General features: G+C 39.9%; 1 protein-coding gene and 1 pseudogene across 2 annotated transcripts in view; one reads left to right on the forward strand and one right to left on the reverse strand.

Moving 5' to 3' along the window:
• The window catches only part of Hapln1 (hyaluronan and proteoglycan link protein 1), a 64,413-nt gene extending 58,497 nt beyond the window's left edge, over positions 1-5,916 (reverse strand). The window contains exon 1 of the mRNA XM_032899066.1: positions 5,868-5,916. The gene's annotated coding sequence lies outside the window, so the exon portion shown is untranslated. The remainder of the gene's footprint in view (positions 1-5,867) is intronic.
• Positions 5,917-13,662: 7,746 nt separating this feature from the next.
• Positions 13,663-15,141, forward strand: LOC116895694 (annotated as a pseudogene). Its single transcript, XR_004387302.1, has one exon. The product of XR_004387302.1 is annotated as an elongation factor 1-alpha 1-like (transcript).
• Positions 15,142-19,778: the final 4,637 nt, after the last annotated feature.

The following is a 19,778-nucleotide window of genomic DNA, read 5'->3' on the forward strand; positions in this document are numbered from 1 at the left end:
GGAAAGAAAATAAAGTCTGTAACTTCAAGTGCAGAGGCCCCTGATGCCATCTTCTGGCTTCTGCAGGCACTGCAGAAATATGCAAATCAGAATGCAGGCAAAATTCATACACATAAAAACTTTTCAAAACATAGTCAAACTTATTCGAGACATAATAAAATATAACGATCAATATGTCTTATGTTAATCAGGCCTGTTTTTGTAAAAGGAAGGCAGCTTTTTACTGTGATAGTTACTTATTTATTTACAAAATGTATTTCACACATGAAAAGACTTCACTCAGTATCGGTGTGACACATTTTCTAAATCGATTGTACCTAATCCTAAACCTCGCAGATCTGAATGATGCTGGCTGTGACCCAAATTTTCAACACAATGGCTGCTTCTCCTGTGTGTACCTCTACCTATTTTCTTCCAACCTCATCACTCTCTGGACTTTATATACTAAACCTTGATTACACTCTATATACCACCATCTCTTCTCCCTACAGCTGAAACTATATGTTGGCATTGGAGGCCCAAAGAGTAGCACACAAATATCTCTGAGTCTCACTTTGTCACTGGGTCACAATCAAAACTCTGCAGCAAAGGGCAAAGGACTTAATGGATAATGACAAAGTCAGCAGGGAGCCTCAACAGGAAGGGCATTTGATGCCCTGGGGGTAGAAGTAGAGATGTTTTCTGCTCAAATTCCTGGAAGAGGTAGAAAGGGGAGTGGATCTGGCTCAGCTCAAAGGGTCCAGTCACCAGGAGCCAGAGGTCTTACAAACAGGCCTTGAGGGAGCGCTCACAAGAAACAGTGACAACTCAGAGATTGAAGACTCTGAAATTACCCCCTTTGGGGCAAGCACCAGATGCCTCCAGATGCTTTAAATTCTTTTACTTAAAACAAAACATTTACTTTACGAGATAAAGGGCTTGAGATGTAGATGCACCACCAGTAGAACTCTTTTCATTCTTAGAGGTAGTGAAGTCAGTGAACTAGATAAGCAACTGATCCCCTGGGAGTGGAGTGTGGAGAACACTGATCTCAGTTTATGGTAGTATACAAGGGGTTGGGACGTTTGGATAACTGCAAGGAAAGAGACAAAGGCCATGGGGGAAGGCAAATCCTATTTCTTTGGCAGATTGAAGTTGTGATTCCTGATGTGTGTCACCTGCCTTCTCCACTAATTCGAGAATGCCTTGTGCAAATTACTGTGTGTAGCACCTAGCATGAGACTTGCCTGGTGCAAACCATAAGCACTAAATCTCCCTTGCTCAGTCTGAGTTTTACGTGCAAACTAGAGGATAGCACGGATGCACAGATGCAAGTTTGCTTTTCCCGTTAGTCTGAACAAGGCATTTTCCGACCCCCAGAACTGCTGGGGTACGGTGTATCATGGCTTTCTTCTTAGACCTAACTGTGCCCACACTACCAAAGAGCCACAGCCCCCATCACCTCAGCTATTTGAAATGGAAACGACTTTTAAAGATACAGCTTCAAAATTGCCTGTATACCAGAAGTAGGCACCTATATCTTTTCTGGCTTGTTTCTATTACTCAAAATATACTTCAGAATTCTGTAAAGCTTTAGGCCCAGCACCATCAATTTTGACGTTCTGGCTGTGATTATTTTACAGTGGATTTCCCTAATGTAAAGTGTGGGGCAGCTACAGTGTATAGCACTGCTACTATGCGTGATATAGCTAGTGTACACTACAGTTTTTCTGACTGAAAAGATCGATGCTAGAAAGAGTTGGTCCTCCAAGCAAGAACAAGAATAATATATTCACATATATTATGAAGACTGAAATCCAAGACCACTTATAAGATTGTAGAAATGATTTAATTTAATTGGAATTTCCAGGAATCAGAATTTAACAACCAACCAAATAATGCTGAATTGGCTTCAGAATTTTAGAACTGGCAGGTAGAAGGGAAGATACTGTTACCCTGACAGAATAGAGTCAAAACTTTCTCTGATTTTTTTTTGTTTGTTTTTATTATTCTATGGGCTTCTGTTTTGTTTTATAAAGAGACTCCTGCTGTAACAAATGTGCTTGCCTGGCATGAGGAAGCGCCAGAGTTTCATTTCCAGTTTCACGGACAGGCGAAAGCGAGCAAGTGCAGGCAAACGAACAGATCCTAAAAGGCGTGCGGTGTCATTGACATCCAACAGACAAACAGGACAAGACAAAACAAAACAAAAACCAGAAGCTTGGCTCGCTTTGGGAAACGTAGCTAAGAATCTTAATTCCACAGCTCACTTTCCCAATCCCCTAGAGTGCGCCGAGACATCACCCAGAGTTCTGAGCACACAGACCAACTCCAGTCACCTCACACTTGGGAGAGAGTAGCTCCAGATTCCCTCATAGGCTTGTGTCTGGCCAGCATCCTGAAGTCACCGGTAGACTTCAGAACTGTACCAACTTTGTAATTCCTGACGGAACGTCCACCACACTCAGGCATCTGACTTTCAGGCAGTCTCTTCTGAGCACGCGCACTGAATAAATGCAGGCTTTCTTCTCTATTGCATGGCGGCCAGATAAAGTATTGAAATTATGTTCACCTTATAGATAATGGCCCATTGCCGGGAAGACTAAGGAAACCCATCTCTCTTTACATGAGCGAGGGCCCTGATTCTCTATTCACCTCTGTTAAACTTAGACTCCAGTTTGGTGACATTCCTGAAAGAGGACTTGGTGAGTGGGTGGTTTTTGTCACTGTGTGGGTCGGGCCCCAGGGCCAAACAAGAAAAGAAACAGGAAACCCAAACCCAGAACTCCCTAAACAAAAAGGTCCTTATTTCATGACGGCAGTCCCGTCTACACTGGTCTAGTGCATCTCAGCAGCTCAGCACGTGACCTATCCATTGGATATTTTCTAATGAGGCTCAACACTTTCCAACTGGGCTTTGCACCTCAACTCTATTCCTTTCCATCTCAGCCCTGCTGCCATTAGGTTGTACGTCTTGCACAGAACCCACGGGAGTAATAGTTCATACATCTCTTAGAAAAAAGGTGCTTCGAATTAGCAGTCCCCAATAATATCCTACTGTCTGCGTCAAACAGTGTTTCTTCACACAAAAACGCCTGTCTAAGAAGATTTCTTTTGTCATATGAACTTCACAAAAGCAAAGTCTGTTTTAAAATTTCATGTGACCAGTAAAGATGCTAATTATTAGTGTTTAAGAGCATTTCATAAAATAAACCTTATACCTGAAAGCTACATTGGCTATCCTTGTCCATCTACTTCAAAACATACAGGTTATGCAGTAAAACACGCTGGTGTCTCTGTTAACCCTTTAAAGTAGCAATTCCTTATCCAGACAGACGCAGTTAATAGCAAAATATACAAAAATTTGTTTCTATTTGAGAAACTAATTAGGACAGGGTTCTCTCTGCCTTCCCTGGAGTTGTCTACTGATACTTATTTACATTAGATGTGAGTTGTGTAATTAAACTATCTCTCTAGTTTAAAAAGCTGACAGTTAATAACCGAGCGATTTGAAATGCAACCACTGGGAATTCAATAAGCTGTTCAGAGAGGCCTTGACTTTTAATCTACATAAAAATTACACTTGTTTTAATTTCTGCTCTTAGCATCCACTCCACAGTCTGTCATTTAGTTAAGGGTAAAATGTATCAAGGAAACAAACTAGTCAATTTTCATGTAATTAACCCCCCAAACCAGTCAATTTTAGAGGCTGGTAAGAAAGTCTTCTGTATAAGTCCACTAGGTGGCGATAAGGGACCATGCTTCACCCTAAACTACATACAGGCCCTCCCATTCATACAGCAAATGAAGAGCTGTGTTATTAATTTATACCATCGTACCCTTGCTACATCTAATATTTGTTTAATCAGCTGTTTCCTCTAATACTTCTCAGACAATATTGATTAAAATCTCTAGCATACTCATATTCTGTTTTTTTCCCCCCTCCTTTACTTCCCCTAACATTTTGCTACCTTTTGAATGACAGGGTAAGTAAATTTAAATGACATAGACTAAGTGATGTGGTTAGAAGTAATGACTGCAAGTGGTTGAGAAATTAATTGGAAGCAACAGAAGACTATGATGTAAAAAAATTGTTTCCAAATTTGCCCTTGGCTGCTACTTGAATTTTAATTGGGGAGATACTATTAATCTTAAAACTGTAATCTGGAAAAATATACATCTGGGATAAAAGGAAAGAGAAACTGGTATTTTCTGAAGGGAGCCATCTCCTGAATATGGTCTGTGTTCATCTTTATGAAGATGAAGACAGTCTTTAGGAAACACTAGTACGTCACACCCACAACCCTAAAAGAGAGGACTGTTCAAAAACCTATCCACTGTAAGGTATTTTTCTGTATACCCAGAATGTATTTATACTGGATGCGTTTCTTTCTCCCAAAGGAAGGAAAACGAACTGAAACCACCAGGGACATAATGAATCGATTCTTCTCTGTGAAGGTTTCCTCAGCATTTCTAAATTAGTGTCAGTCATTCCTCTCAGAGACAGAGCCTTGTTAGAAGTAAAAGGCTCACTTCATAAGAACACCATGTTCCCCTCTCACAGAAAGCCAGGGCCCACTGGGCACTCCTGTTTGAAAGACTGGCCTCTGGGTGGGTTCTTCCCATCGACCACTGGTCTTCTTACCTGAGGCTATTCATACATATTTATATATATTATGTATGAATATATATCACATATACATATAAACTTGCTAGTCAAGACTCTTTTGGCAAACATTCTGTTTTATTAAATAAACTTAAGATGCTCTCATTCAAATAAATAAATTCCTGATGATATATTTTTATTAGATAATAGTTCTACTCTATCATTAAAATGTGTATAACATTACTCAAAACTTAGCATACTGAAATAATCAAATAAAAATGGCTACCAGAAACTACATTTGGAATGAATAAATATTACATTTACTAGAAAATTAATTCACAGACTTTATTTCTTAATAACCGTTAGGTTCTAAGCAGCCAGCCAATATATTTGATTTTATGACATCACACTGGACCACTAACAGGGACATTTTCCACCCTCAAACTCTCCCCAAATGTACTGGCTACTTTGTGTACTTTTCCAGTGATAAATGAAAATAAAACAACTTATTTTCAAAGGAACAGACTGTGTTATTTGGACACAACAGGCATATTCAACAGAAGAGAGCAGCTTAGTCTAACCCTAGGAGTTTAGGTTTGCTTTCCTTAATGGCTTCAAAGTACAAATAACTCCTTTAGACAACTTTTTAAAAAGTGCTCTTAACAGCTGTTACTTGAAATATTTTTAGGACATTGATATCGGCCATTGACATCATTCTCTACCAAAAAACAGGGCATCATAATTATCTGTTCTTAATTTTAAAATTACCTAGAGAGACCTAGGCACAGTATGACGTTCCAAAGGCTGTTAATCTAACATTCATTAGCTCTGACTGAAGTAACCTTCTTTTTCACATAAACCTATATATCCCCTAAGACAGAAGTCATAACTCTGGGATGGACATTTCTATTTCACAGCTCTCCTCCATCCTGTACTACCCTTCTCTCATCTCGGCTGCTATAAAACTGCTTGTTGAAATACAGATGGAAAAGCCACCATTTGGAACAGCGTGCCCCTCAGATTCATAGCAGCAGTTGCAAACGCTAGGAAATCTTGAGTTAATTCTTTCTTCGAGTCTAGACGGAACCTGTTTGTTGCAATGATATTTTATCTGACAGTAAAGTTTAAAAAGTGGAGATGCTATGTTGTATAGACTGAAGAAAGCAATGCAGTTTGTTTACATACAAACATTATATGTGCAATGCTATGAAATATATAAAGCACCAAGCTACCTCTGAATGAGGGAGGAAGACCCACCAAACAGAAATGATGGAAGTTTTACCTTGTCCTGAATTCCAGTTCAGAAGCTTCGAGTCCCACTTAGCTGGGAGTTGGAGATGGAGTGAAGCTAATGCTCCTCCTGACCTTAAGTTTGTCTCTGGGCGAGTGCGGTGTGGGTGTGGGTATGGGTGTGTGTGTGTGCGTGTGTGTTCGAGCGCGTGTGTGCAGAATGTCTCTTTGTGGTGCTGGATGGCAGAGGTCCTGATCCGAGCATGAAGGAGGCACTTCTCACCAAGAGCAGGAGAAAAGCAAAGCGTCACCAGGAGACTTCTCCTCCCAGATCCTCTAATTACAGCCTAACTGCACTCCATGCAAACTTCAGGGGGGGAAGGGAGGGGCAGCTCTGTGCCCAGACCTTGTAAAACAGCAGTCTCTTAGATGACTCGCTCTGCTCAGATCCGGAGGATTCAGCTCTGGAGTTCAGGAAAAGCGGCAGGCCCAACCACAAGCCCCCACCCACACCATACCCTCTGCTCTCTGTCTACTCCAGGTTATCACCACAGGAGATGCTGTGAGGGGTCTGCGGGATGACTTGTAGCCTCTACTGACCCCCCTACACAGTTGTCACCTTGTAGTTATAGTATTTTCTTAGAAGGAAAATCCAAGCCTGGAAGAGAGAGGTCTTTCTCCTATAGACAAGTAGAACAACAGAGGACCAAACTTTTACCCAAATTGCTTGTTCTGCCCCAATTGTTGGCTGCGGGGGACTCAGTATCAATGTTGGATTAAATCTCCTTTAAGCCACAACTGCTATTGTGTCCTTAGATGATAGCGCCTAAGAACCTGAGTTTATTTATAGAGTGAGGAATGCAAGGGGGAGTCTGGGTGGGTGGGACTGGGTTATAGATCCACACTCAGTATTAGAACCAGATGTCACAGGACTAGGGCGCGCGCGAGCACACACACACACACACACACACACACACACACACACACACACACACACTTAAAATAACTACTGGGGAAGATGCTGGGACACGCGGGTAAACGCCTCCTGAACAAATAGACATTTATTTATAACTCGAGGGAGAGTATATAGGTCCATTGATTCCCGCCTTGAGCAGCCAAGGGGTTTGGAGAGGAAACGGCTTCGCATTTCAATAACAGAGCCACCTTTGATTGGGCCTAGGAAAGGCGGAAAAGAAAGTAACACACAGCAGGAAGCAAGGGGCTGCCGAAGCGGCGGAGGAGGGAACTGATCTGGCCTCTGGGTTGAGGACGAGCAAACAAGCTCTAGGGGCCCACGGGCCGGGAGGCAGGCGGAGAGAGCCACCGCCTGAGAGCCGGTGTAGAATGATGGGGCCCTGGGCAGCATCTCCGCGGTCCCTGTAGGCTCGTCACTGCGGGGACCACAGCTCTGGAGGGGAGGGGCGCGGGCGTGTGTAGGGACCAGGGACAGAGAGACTGGTGGCCCCAGACTCTTGGCAGATAAGCCAGGGAGGCAGGCTGGATAGAGGGTGATTGGGGACTCTGGGTCGGTTAGGTGACTGGGCAGAAGCGCTACTGGTGGCAGAGGCTGAAGATCTGAGTCCTTTGGCTGGCGGAGAGCGGCGCTACGGTCTTAGAGATAAAGCCCAAATGGAGCGCTGTGGTCAGGACTCCAGAGGGAGGCAGGGAAAGCGGTGGCGGTGCGGTGGCAGAGGGCTAACCTCACGGTGGGGCATATTCTTTCCACCTTTTGTGTAAGCTGTCTCAGAGGTCTTGCTTACATGAGTGCACCGCACTGACTCCCACCTCGCCTTAACATTGGGTCTTTGGGGATTTAGGTGTATGTGGGGTAGACTTTATTTCTCCATTTCATTTTTATTTTGTAAATACAAAGCATGTGTCTAAGAAAAGACAATTAGATTTGACAAAGGAAAGCCGTTATTCAACAGGCAACCACATACCTTTCTTGCATCCCGAAATCTGGGCAAAATGCTTGCCTTCCTTTTATTGTGTTTCTCCAACCAGGGAAGAGGCTATACGTTTTGCAGTTTTATGTCAATCATTTGGTGATTCCTAAGACAGCTGGTATTTAAAGTCCCACATTAACTGCCAATAAAAATAAAGCACAACTCTGCTTCTCAGCTAAGAAGACTATATGCAATTTCTTGAAAATGATCAGGGTAGTGGGAATTTTAAAAAGCGTAGAAGAATTAGACTTAAAAGCAAATACAGTACAATTTTTATATTAAAGCACCATAAAGGTGGTAAGGCTGCTGGTGGTGAGTGGGCATGAAATTGTATAAAAAGAGTTTAAATACTACCCTTGTTCCTTCAGATTAAAACCGCAATTTCATGCAGTTGCCTGGGAAGTAAATCAGATAGGATGGTTCAGGATGGCTTGTTCTCTCTCTCTCTCTCTCTCTCTCTCTCTCTCTCTCTCTCTCTCTCTCTCTCTCTCTCCTTCCCTCCCCCCTCTTTCTGTGTGTGTGTGTGTGTGTGTGTGTGTGTGTGTGTTCTATTGTATATACACTTATTTCAACACTGTACTGGGCAATTTCAGTCATTCTTGTCTTATTACTTATAATAGATGATGTTTCATTTTGCAGATTAGCCACACCATTCTAAGTAACATTCTTTCAGTGTTCAGTATTTCAGGTATGGCCTCAGCAATTTGAGGTAGGTTTTGGGGAATGAAGGAAGGCCGCTTAACTCTGCTACTCTTGACCATCCTCGTCCACCTTTCTCCAGTCCTGTCCCCAGCTTGTACTTCCAGTTTGCTTGGTAACTAGTCTTGGTTGAAAGGTCCATAGTCTTTCTTACCACAAGTATGTACCTTGTGGAGCGTATGTGTCTTAGAGTGTTGCTCAGGACTGTTTGGGTGGATGTTATATACAACCCCAGTGATTGAAGTCAGGTAATTTGCTTTCTTTTTAACTGAAAGACTCTGTGTGTGTGTGTGTGTGTGTGTGTGTGTGTGTGTGTGTGTGTGTTTTCAGTGAATGTTCATCAAGAAGACTTTTGGTAAAGGTATACACTATTTAGCTCAATTGTTCAAATTTTGCATTAGAGCACAGCCATTAAACTTAGGTTGAAATAGTTACAATAAATGTGCAAATAAATATAGAGCTATATTTTCTTCACTTAAAATATAGTTTATAATGGTATAAATCATAGACATTTAGATATGAGTATCTTTTCAAGAAAATTTATACCAAAAAGTACTCTGTATTGAAGAGTCTCTATAATTATTTATTAACAAAATTAATGGTGTTATAAAGTGTAACTTTTCGTTCTTTTCCTTATGGTAAGATAATTTGACTAACCAGAGAAAATCAAATTAGGATATTCAAGCATCTTTCCCCCTAATTCATAGTTCATTTTTTTCCTCATTCAGGATTGGATGTGTGTATAATATGAACATAACAGTAGCAGTTTTCAACATTAAAAAAATAGACACCTAAAATATTGTTAGTCTTTGATATGGAATAAATTTATTCCCAAGCAGAATGTTATTCCTCCTGGCATATTATACTAGTAATAAAACATACATTTATATTCAAATGGAGATTATCTCAATTCATCGCCTCTTCAAGCTCCCAAACAGGCTGTTCTATTATCCATTAAATTCCAGAGAACTGCTTCCCTGTGAACTCTTGTTTCCTGGAATTTTTGCCTCCGGCTAATATTATACCTGGTTGAACATCTGCTAAGATAAAGGTGCAACTACGTGCACTCTGAGGCACTGGGGGAGAAAAGCCATTTGACCTTTCTGTCTGAGGGCTCAGAACTTCATTAAAGCGCCTCTTGGGATTGCGGGCATAACCATGAGAAAGACATCGTTTGTAATTAAGTCCTTCCCACTGGCTATATTCCTGTTGAACTCAATGATTAAAATACAAATTCAATATTCTAAATGGTCACAAAGCATTTGATAAAAGGTTATTTTACGTTTAATGCGATGGGGGAAGGGAGCCTTTCAAGGCCCGCGTTCTGCGCTCTCATTCAGCAACGGTTCTGCAGACCGACTCTTCAAAAGGGCAAATGAAATAATTAGGCAATAAATTGTTCAAATGTTAAGAGCTGTGCTCCTCCAGAAGTCCAAATGGATACCACAGCGAGTGATAAATAGTGTCCACTCCATAGAAGTACATGCCTTCATGTGCCTATATTTGTTCCTGGGGTTGCCTTCCCTTTTCCAGGGATCATCAATTAGCTTTTCCTTAATCAGCTCCTCTCCGTGTTTATTCTGTACAGAATATCCAAGCTGCTCTTTCATTTCCCCCAAATAAATTATCATGTATTTCATTATTAGCTATATTTTTCTCTACTCACATTCAGTTTTGTTTCTTAAAAAAAATATTAGGAGATTTCAATTTGCACAAAGGTGACTAATTAGAGATGATGAGAACTAATTGGAGATGAAGTGTATCAAAAATCAGAATAAAACGAAACTCAAAGAGATAGATGCACAGAGATGTGCAGAAAAAACTTCTTCAAGTATTATCTATATCTTCTTCCTTCTTCTCAATTCCACCTTAGGACCAATAGGATCTCTCTGCTTCCCTGTGATGTCTATGAGTTCTCTGAGAACATATCATATTTTTGCATCTTTAGTTTCCCCTGATATCATTGCAGTTAGAAACTTACCAAAAATGGTTATTGCTACCATTGAAACTGATAGTAAGGGAGATTATTTGTATGTAGAAAATAAAATAAGGCTAAAGGAGAGTATTGAATGAGTTACTTTAGAGTGTTTTGCATTTAATAGCTAATGACATAAATAATAAATCTTCAAAAGTTGATTAATAATTGTATTATTGTTATTGATCTAATATAATTAAAGGAAACATAATAAACATTTTTCTTGCATGCTTGGCTGATGAATGATTGTGTAAATGATAATCAATGAAGATGAACTGCTTCATTCATTTGAGAAACCAGGTTGAGGTTAGTGAGAAAATACTGTTATTATCTTAGAATTACAGTATCAGTCACTGGAATATTGATTTCCCCTTGCATCTGTGTAGTTCTTTTAAAATTTAACCAGTAATAACTATAAATAAACATGGCCTTCTTTGTATTTCACTTTTGTTCTTTTCTTATAACTTTCAAAGGAAAGGTTGTCAAGTCTAATTGGGCTAGAATGATTTATATCTAGTCTTTGAAGGGTAAAATGGGTGAATTAGCTAATCCATCAAGGTTGATATAGGGCAAACTTGCTCACAAAAGCCTGGAATGTAGAACTTTGGTTAATTTGAAACAATGGAAAATATTTTTGAGTTGTTAGAAGTAGAAGGAAAGGATTGAACAGACTTGTATAAGAAGAGCATTTAAGAGGGGAGAGGAGTGAAGTGCCAAGGTCAGGAACAGGCTACAGAAACGAGAAGATAATGCATAGAGATATTTACAACAACTTGTCTTTCGTTAGATTCTATTAGATTAGTTTAAAGAAGAATATTGTTGCATTGAAGTGTTATGTATGTTTGTGCTAAGGTTGATAGTACGATAAGGTTTTTCTATTTTCCATAAACAAAGAATTGCTTCTCTTTTGACATTTCTCTTTTGGCATGTCAGTTTAGGATATGGATTTGTTAGGGTTTTATAAAGAACATCCCAGAACATGTGTGTGTGTGTGTGTGTGTGTGTGTGTGTGTGTGTGTGTGTGTGTGTGTGTGTGACTTCTTATGCGTCTCTCTCTCTCTCTCTCTATGTATATATATATAATTTTCTGATATTTTTGTGATAAAATCATCAGAAATCTCCATTTATTTTTTTAAACTGTTGAACAATTTTTGGAAGGGGTCTTGCCTGTGGAAGAGGCCTTACAATGCACTTATATCTCAAATCCTTTCAGAGACCGGCCCAGCCTATTGATTCTACAGAGTAGTAGGAGATCTATGATTCTTTCCTCTCATTGTCTAGAGTTTCCAACATATGACTAAATTAAGATACCAAAGGCTAAACTCTATCAGCAACTGAGAAAAAGAACAAGAGGAAACATTTCTCCTTTTGGGCCTAATTACTGCTAGTTTCCTTGTATAAGATGCAGTAATTCTTCAGTAACACTGACCTAAATGTCAAGTTCGCTAGTGTAAATGCCTGCTGTTATATTTCTTTTAAGCGTAGAGGCAAATTAATTTGGTATCGTGAAAATGCTGAAATGATTCAAAATTAGCCCACCTCTCAGCTCATGCAAACAGAAAGAATTGTCAAGTAACTTCAGAATCTGGGACCTCTAGTTTTTCATCAGTCTTAACTTCCCCCGCCAGCTCTTCTCTTCCAATAACACTTACATAGATTGTATAATGCTGTTTCAAAATTAAAAGAAGTCAGGCTGGAGAGATGGCTCAGTGGTTAAGAGCACTAACTGCTCTTCTAGAGGCCCTGAGTTGAAATCCCAGCAACCACATGGTGGCTCACAACCATCTGTAATGAGATCTGATGCCCTCTTCTGGTGTGTCTGAAAACAGATACAGTGTACTTAAAATCAGTCAATCAACCAAATCGATCGATCAATCAATCAATTGTTTTAAAACGTTAAAAGAAGCTAAAATGATCTAACTAACAGCTTTCTCTTACAGAAAAGTATATTGAATCTAGTGAGAATAATGGTTTGTCCTAACAACACTGTGGTATTTTGGTTTGACATTTGCACGTTTCTGCATTAGGAAGAGACACAGTGTTAGCATGTTTCTCCTAGAACATAGCCAGGATTAAATTTTCTTCTTCTATGTCTGTTATTTGATATCTCTGCTGTGAACCTTACCATAATTTGAATAATTTTTTTCTTAACGTATCTGTTTTTCCTCTTATGTCAAGAACGTAATGATTGCTTGATCATGCCTAAGTCATTTCTAAATCTTTTAATGCTACTTCCCATCGTGTCTCAAATACAGCATAGATACATGCAAATATAAAACAAGCTTTTTCAATCTAACCTGAACTGTATGTAGGTGAAATGTATATAGGTGTATGTAGGTGAAAGAAATTACAAAGTAGGTTTCAGTTAAATTTGCTTTTTTAAACATTTATTTATTTATTTACCGTATGTGTCTGAGAGCTCATGTGTGTGCAAACTCCTCTGAGTTATGGAACACACGTGAAGGTCAAAAGAAGACTTATGGACATCTTGGTTTCTCTTTCCATCCTGTGGGTCTTGGGGATTGAACTCAGACTGTCAAGGTTGGTGGTGGTAAGTGACTTTTCCTATTGACTCACTTGGTAGTCCAGCGTTAGAATTTTTTTAATGTTTGTCTGCTAAAGAAAATAAAAGACAAAAAGCAAGAATAAGACAAACAAGACCCATACAACATCATATTTGATTTAGGAGTCAACTTGAGTCATTTAATGTTTCCCATACCTCTTCCGTTTCATGTTGAATGTTTTGCTCTTATGGAAGACCATTGTTTTGAAGTAGCATCCTGGTTGTTGTCCTGCCCCTTTTTTTTGTCATGAGAGTGGATGGCAGTGTACTTTTAATGTTGTTGCATGTTTTCATCATTCTGAGCATGGCATTTCTTTCAGCCAAACTGTTTTTCTGACAAGACTTTCTAGAGAGCAGAGCTCACAAAGCACTTAGACACTAAAGTCTACCCTGATTTACTATACTTGACCTTCATTTTTCCAATTAATTAAGCGATAGAAACTACTTTGGGTCTGGTTCACAAGTTGTACTTTTTTTTTGCTAGACTCTGACAACTCTTTAAATGTATTTTAATGACTTAAATCACTGTGCATGAAGCTTTCTTATATAAACAGCACACTACATAATGGGACTTGTAGTCCACTTTGAAAGTCTGTGCTTTTTCACAATGGGTTTGCTGTCAGAATGCAGGTGTTGTGAAAGCTACCGCTAATTCAAAGCAAAAATGGGAAAGGAAAAGACTCACATCAGCATCGTTGTAATGGGACACCTAGATTCTGTCAAGTCCACCACAACCGGCCACCTGATCTACAAATGTGATGGAATCGATAAAAGAACCATCGAAAAGTTTGAAAAGGAGGCTGCTGAGATGGGAAAAGGCTCCTTCAAGTATGCCTGGGTCTTGGGCAAACTGAAAGCTGAGTGTGAGCATGGTATCACTGTTGACATCTACCTGTGGAAATTTGAGACCAGCAAGTACTATGTGACTATCATTGATGCCCCAGGACACAGAGACTTCACCAAGACTGTGCATCATCAAGGCTGACTGTGCTGTCCTGATTGTTGCTGCTGGTTTTGGAGAATTTGAAGCTGGTATCTTCAAGAACAGGCAGAACTGTGAGCATGCTCTTCTGGCTTACACCTTGGGTGTGAAACAGCTAATTGTTGGTGTCAACAAAATGGATTCCACCGAGCCACCACACAGTCAGAAGAGATAGGAGGAAATCATTAAGCACCTACATTAAGAAAATTGGCTACAACCCTGACACAGTAACATTTGTGCCAATTTCTGGTTGGAATGGTGACAACATGCTGGAGCCAAGTGCTTATATGCCTTGGTTCAAGGGATGGAAAGTCACCCGCAGAGATGGCAGTGCCAGTGGCACCACACTGCTGGAAGCTTTGGACTGCACTGTGCCACCAGCTCGTCCAACTGACAAGCCTCTGCGACTGCCCTTCCAGGATGTCTATAGAATTGGGGACAGTGGCACTGTCCCCGTGGGCTGAGTGGAAACTGGTGTTCTCAAACCTGGCATGGTGGTTACCTTTGCTCCAATGTAACAACTGAAGTCAAGTCTGTGGAAATGCACCATGAAGCTTTGAGTGAAGCTCTGCCTGGGGACAATGTGGGCTTCAACGTAAAGAACGTGTCTGTCCAAGATGTTAGATGTGGCAATGTTGCTGGTGACAGCAAAAATGACCCACCAATGGAAGCAGCTGGCTTCACTGCTCAGGTGATTATCCTGAACCATCCAGGCCAAATTAGTGCTGGCTATGCTCCTGTTCTGGATTGTCACATGGCCCACATAGCATGCAAGTTTGCCGAGCTTAAAGAGAAGATCGATCATCCTTCTGGTAAGAAGCTGGAAGATGGCCCCAAATTCTTGAAGTCTGGTGATGCTGCCGTTGTTGATATGATCCCTGGCAAGGCCATGTATGTTGAGAGCTTCTCTGACTATCCTCCACTTGGTCGTTTTGCTGTTTGTGACATGAGGCAGACAGTTGCTGTGGGTGTCATCAAAGCTGTGGACAAGAAGGCTGCAGGAGCTGGCAAAGTCACCAAGTCTGTCCAGAAAGCTCAGAAGGCTAAATGAATATTATCCCTAACACCTGCCACCCCAGTCTTAATCAGTGGGGGAAGAACGGTCTCAGAACTGTTTGTCTCAATTGGCCATTTAAGTTTAATAGTAAAAGACTGGTTAATGATAACAATGCATCGTAAAACCTTGAGAAGGAAAGGAGGTTTTTGTGGACCATTTGTGTGTGTGTGTGTGTGTGTGTGTGTGTTTGTGTGTGTGTGTGTGTGTGTGGCAATTTTAAGTTATTAGTTTTCAAAATCAGTACTTTTTAATGGAAACAACTTGACCAAAAATCTGTCACAGAATTTTGAGACCCATTAAAACAAGTTTAATGAGAAAAAACAGAAGGTCTTTCTGCTTTTATATATAGATTCAAATAATCGAGGAATTTTTTTTTGTGCAGCAAACACTGTACTTGATACTATTGTATCATGGCTGTGATCTCTTGGCTGACTTTCTTGTGTCCATGGAACTTAGTGAAGTTGTAGTTTCTTATTGAGCGAGGTTTTCAAGCACAGCAACCCTTTCCTCATACAAAACACTCTTTAGAAAACCCAAAATACATCCTACTGCTTTCTTGACCTTTCATTTTAGTGTTGCCATGTAGTTTCAGAAGATGTATGTGGGCTCTTCCAAGCTCCTTACGCATGTCAACACAGAAAACACAAACAAATGTGTCTTGTTTAATTCAAAACATTTTCCAATGAGTCCCTTATGAGTCTAGAGAGTTTAGAAGAGAGAGAAGAGGTAAGTTTAAATAAAATAATTCTGGGCATGAGGGGTATATGACAGCCTTTTGAAAAGGGCTCTCTCTCTCTCTCTCTCTCTCTCTCTCTCTCTCTCTCTCTCTCTCTCTCTGCTCAACTGACCAGTATGCTGACAGCTTCACCACTGCTGATACTCAATAATTAATCTCCCTTTAGTCTTTGTTCTTGGAGGAATTATTTTTCATTTTGCATTTTTACTATTAAAGTCGTGAATTATTAAATGTAGTGTTAGGGTGCACAGCATCAGTTTCATCTCAGTGTAAAATATGTATGTCATATTGTGATCACCCTTCCAAAAGTTAACTATGGATCTGACTTCTTTCCGTCATGTTTTTAAAAATAATTGAGCTTGAAGCATATTTTGTCACACTAATTTTTCAAAGTTCTGGCTGTCAAAAGATCTTTTTTCCTTAGGGTTTAGAAAAGAAAGGAGATGCTTAAATAATAAAATACCCAATTTTAAGGCGTATAATCTTTCTGTATGGTGGCATTATCAAAGGATAAGAATTAATAGACAATGGTTGTATTTTCCCTTTCTTTCTTTTCATTACTGTTTTTTAAAACTGGACTCTAGGAAGAAAGTAATTTGATAGAATCTATTTTCATTAGTTTAATATGATAAGCGTTTTGGCTAAGGTTTATATTCTATTTCAAAATGCAAGCAAATTTTACTTTAAACTACTATTTGGAAAGCCAAAAATGATAAATAAAAAGTAATATTTTTCGTAATGTTTCCAGTCACCTAAGTTTCTGCTTCTGTGCCAAAATGCTTATGGAGAAATACAAGGGTACTTACTTTTGTTACTGTTTGTCATGTATTGAAGACAATATAAACAATTGGCAGAATGGAGATGTTTCAATGGGTGAATGTGTTTGCTATGCAAAAATAAAAGTAGCAATCAAACATGAGGTTGGGCTTGGCTTCATGTTCATGGAGTTCTGGAATTGGAGTGGATGGGGTGGAGATGGGTGGGTCCTGAGAAGCCATCAGAAATGTTGTCATTTAGATTGAGTGACAGATCCTCCCACAGTATGGTAAGGAGAAAAGCAATTGAGAACCCTAGGTCCTGCTCTGGCTTCTAAGTGCATGTATACACAGACAACATACCCATATACACTGTATCCCCACTCTGGCCTCCACATACAAGTTTGTACCACACATACACATACAACATACACAAACACATTGTATCACTTCTCTGGCCTCCACATGCAAGTTTGTATCACACACGTGCGCGCGCGCGCGCGCGCGCGCGCGCGCGCGCGCACGCGCGCTCACCCACCCACACACCCACCCACACACACACACACAGCATGCACATATACACTGTATCATTTCTCTGGCCTCCACCATACACTCACAACACACATACCATATTGCATACATAGACAATAAATAAATATGAATTTACAAAAATTTGTATAATGCATTTGTATGTATATTTATGCTTCATGTGTTTACTCATATTCATATATATGCTTATATGTGCAGATATGTGTGTAAATGTGTATGTACATTGTGTGAGTGTTTACACACATGCAAGACATTAGGCATCAAGGTTTCCACACCCTTGATGGATCACATGGTCTTTCAGGAAAAAAAAAAAGTATGTTGCTGTATCTTTGCTACTAAGTAAAGTTAAAAAGGGCCAGTCTTTTTAGACTCCTCCTTATCTTGCTAGAATAATTTGGTTGATTTATATCAACTACCATTTTACTTTCTCCTATTAAGAAGTGTTTACAAGCATGTGAGTATAATCATCTTTTAAATTTTTTTCAGAATTTATTATTTTTATTGGGTTTTTCTTTATTTACATTTCGAATGTTATCCCCTTTCCTGTTTTCCCCTCTGGAAACCCCCTATCCCATCTGCCTTACCCCTGTTTCTATGAGAGTGCTCCCATACCCACTCCCTCTGGTCTCCCTGCCCTGGCATTCTGTTATACTGGGCCATCCAGCCTTCACAGGACCAAGGGCCTCTTCTCCCACTGATGCCGGACAAGGTCATCCTCTGCTACATATGTGACTGGAACCATGAGTCCCTCCATGTGTACTCTTTGGTTGGTGGTTTAGACCCTGGGAGCTCTGGGGGGATCTTGTTGGTTGATATTGTTATTTTTCCTATGGATTGAAAACACCTTCAGCTCCTTAAGTCCTTTCTCTAATTCCTCCATAAGGGACCCTGTTCTCAGTCCAAAGGTTGGCTGTGAGCATCTGCCTCTGTATTTGTCAGGCTCTGGCAGAGCCTCTCAGGAGTCAGGTATATCAAGCTTCTATCAACATGTACTTCTTGGCAAATTTGATGTATGTATGTGGGATGAGTCCCTAGGTGGGGCAGTCTCTGAATGGCCTTTCCTTCAGTCTCTGCTCCACATTTTGTCTCTGTATTTCCTCCTGTGAGTATTTTGTTCCTCCTTCTATGAAGGACTGAAGCATCCACACTTGGCTCTTCCTTCTTCTTGAGCTTCATGTGGTCTGTGAACTGTATGTTGGGTATTCTGAGTTTTTGGGCTAATATCCACTTATCAGTGAGTGCATACCATGTTGTTCTTTTGTGATTGGGTTACCTTACTCAGGATGGTATTTTCTAGTTCCATCTATTTGACTGAGAATTTCATGTAGTCAATGTTTTTAATATCTTAATAGTACTCCATTGTGTAAATGTATCACATTTTCTGTAACCATTCCTCTGGTGAAGGACACCTGGGTTCTTTCCAGCTTCTGGCTACTATAAATAAGGCTGCTATGAACATAGTGGAGCATGTGTCTTTGTTATATGTTGGAGCATCTTTTGGGTATATGCCCAGGAGTGGTATAGCTGGGTCCAATTTTCTGAGGAACCACCAGACTGATTTCCAGAGTGTTTATACCAGTTTGCAATCCCATCAACAGTGGAGGAGTGTTCCTCTTTCTCCACATCCTGGCCAGCATCTGATGTCACCTGAGTTTTGCTCTTAGCCATTCTGATTGGTGTGAGGTGGAATCTCAGGTTCACTTTGATTTCCCTGATGACTAAGGATGTTGAACATTTCTGTAGGTACTTCTCAGCCATTCGATATTCCTTAGTTGAGAATTCTTTATGTAGCTCTGTACTTCATTTTTTAATAGAGTCATTTGATTCTCTGGAGTCTACCTTCTTGAGGTCTTTGTATATATTAGATATTAGCCCTCTATCAGATGGAGGATTGGTAAAGATCTTTTCCCAATCTATTGATTGTCATTTTGTCCTATTGACAGTGCTTTTTGCCTTATAAAAGCTTTACAAGTTTATGAGGTCCCATTTGTCAATTCTTGTTCTTAGAGCATAAGCCATTGGTGTCCTACTTAGAAAATTTCCCCCTGTGCCCATGTGTTCAAGGCTCTTCCCCACTTTTTCTTCTATTACTTTCAGTGAATCTGTTTTATGTGGAGGTCCTTGATCCACATAGGCTTGAGCTGTGTACAGGGTGATAAGAATGGATCGATTTGTATTCTTCTACATGTTGACCTCCAGTTGGACCAGCACCATTTGTTGAAAATGCTGTCTTTTTTCAACTGGATGGTTTAAGCTCCTTTGTCAAAGATCAAGTGACCATAGGTGTTTGGGTTCATTTCTGGGTCTTCAATTCTATTCCATTGATCTACCTGCCTATCTCTGTACCAATACCGTGCAGTCTTTATCACTATGGCTAAGAAAGAGTTGCCCATGAACATACACAATGTAGTTCCACAGAACTACAAATAGACTGGACCAGAAGTGAAATTCTTCCCATCACATAATAATCATGTCTGTTTTTAATTCAACATAGTAAATAACTTTCGGGAAAAATTGCATTCTTGATCTATTAAGTTATTTAAAATTTTGCTCGTAAAAAGCTATCATAATTATGATAAAACTATCATATTATTTCTGAATTTAACTCTTTATATAATTATGCTTTAAGCTAGATTAAATAATTTTATTTATATCATATAAGATTACTGTCTTCCAAGTTCTAAGCAGTTGTTGTAATTTA

Source organism: Rattus rattus, chromosome 3 (genome assembly GCF_011064425.1).
Source record: "Rattus rattus isolate New Zealand chromosome 3, Rrattus_CSIRO_v1, whole genome shotgun sequence".
Lineage (NCBI taxonomy): Eukaryota > Metazoa > Chordata > Mammalia > Rodentia > Muridae > Rattus > Rattus rattus.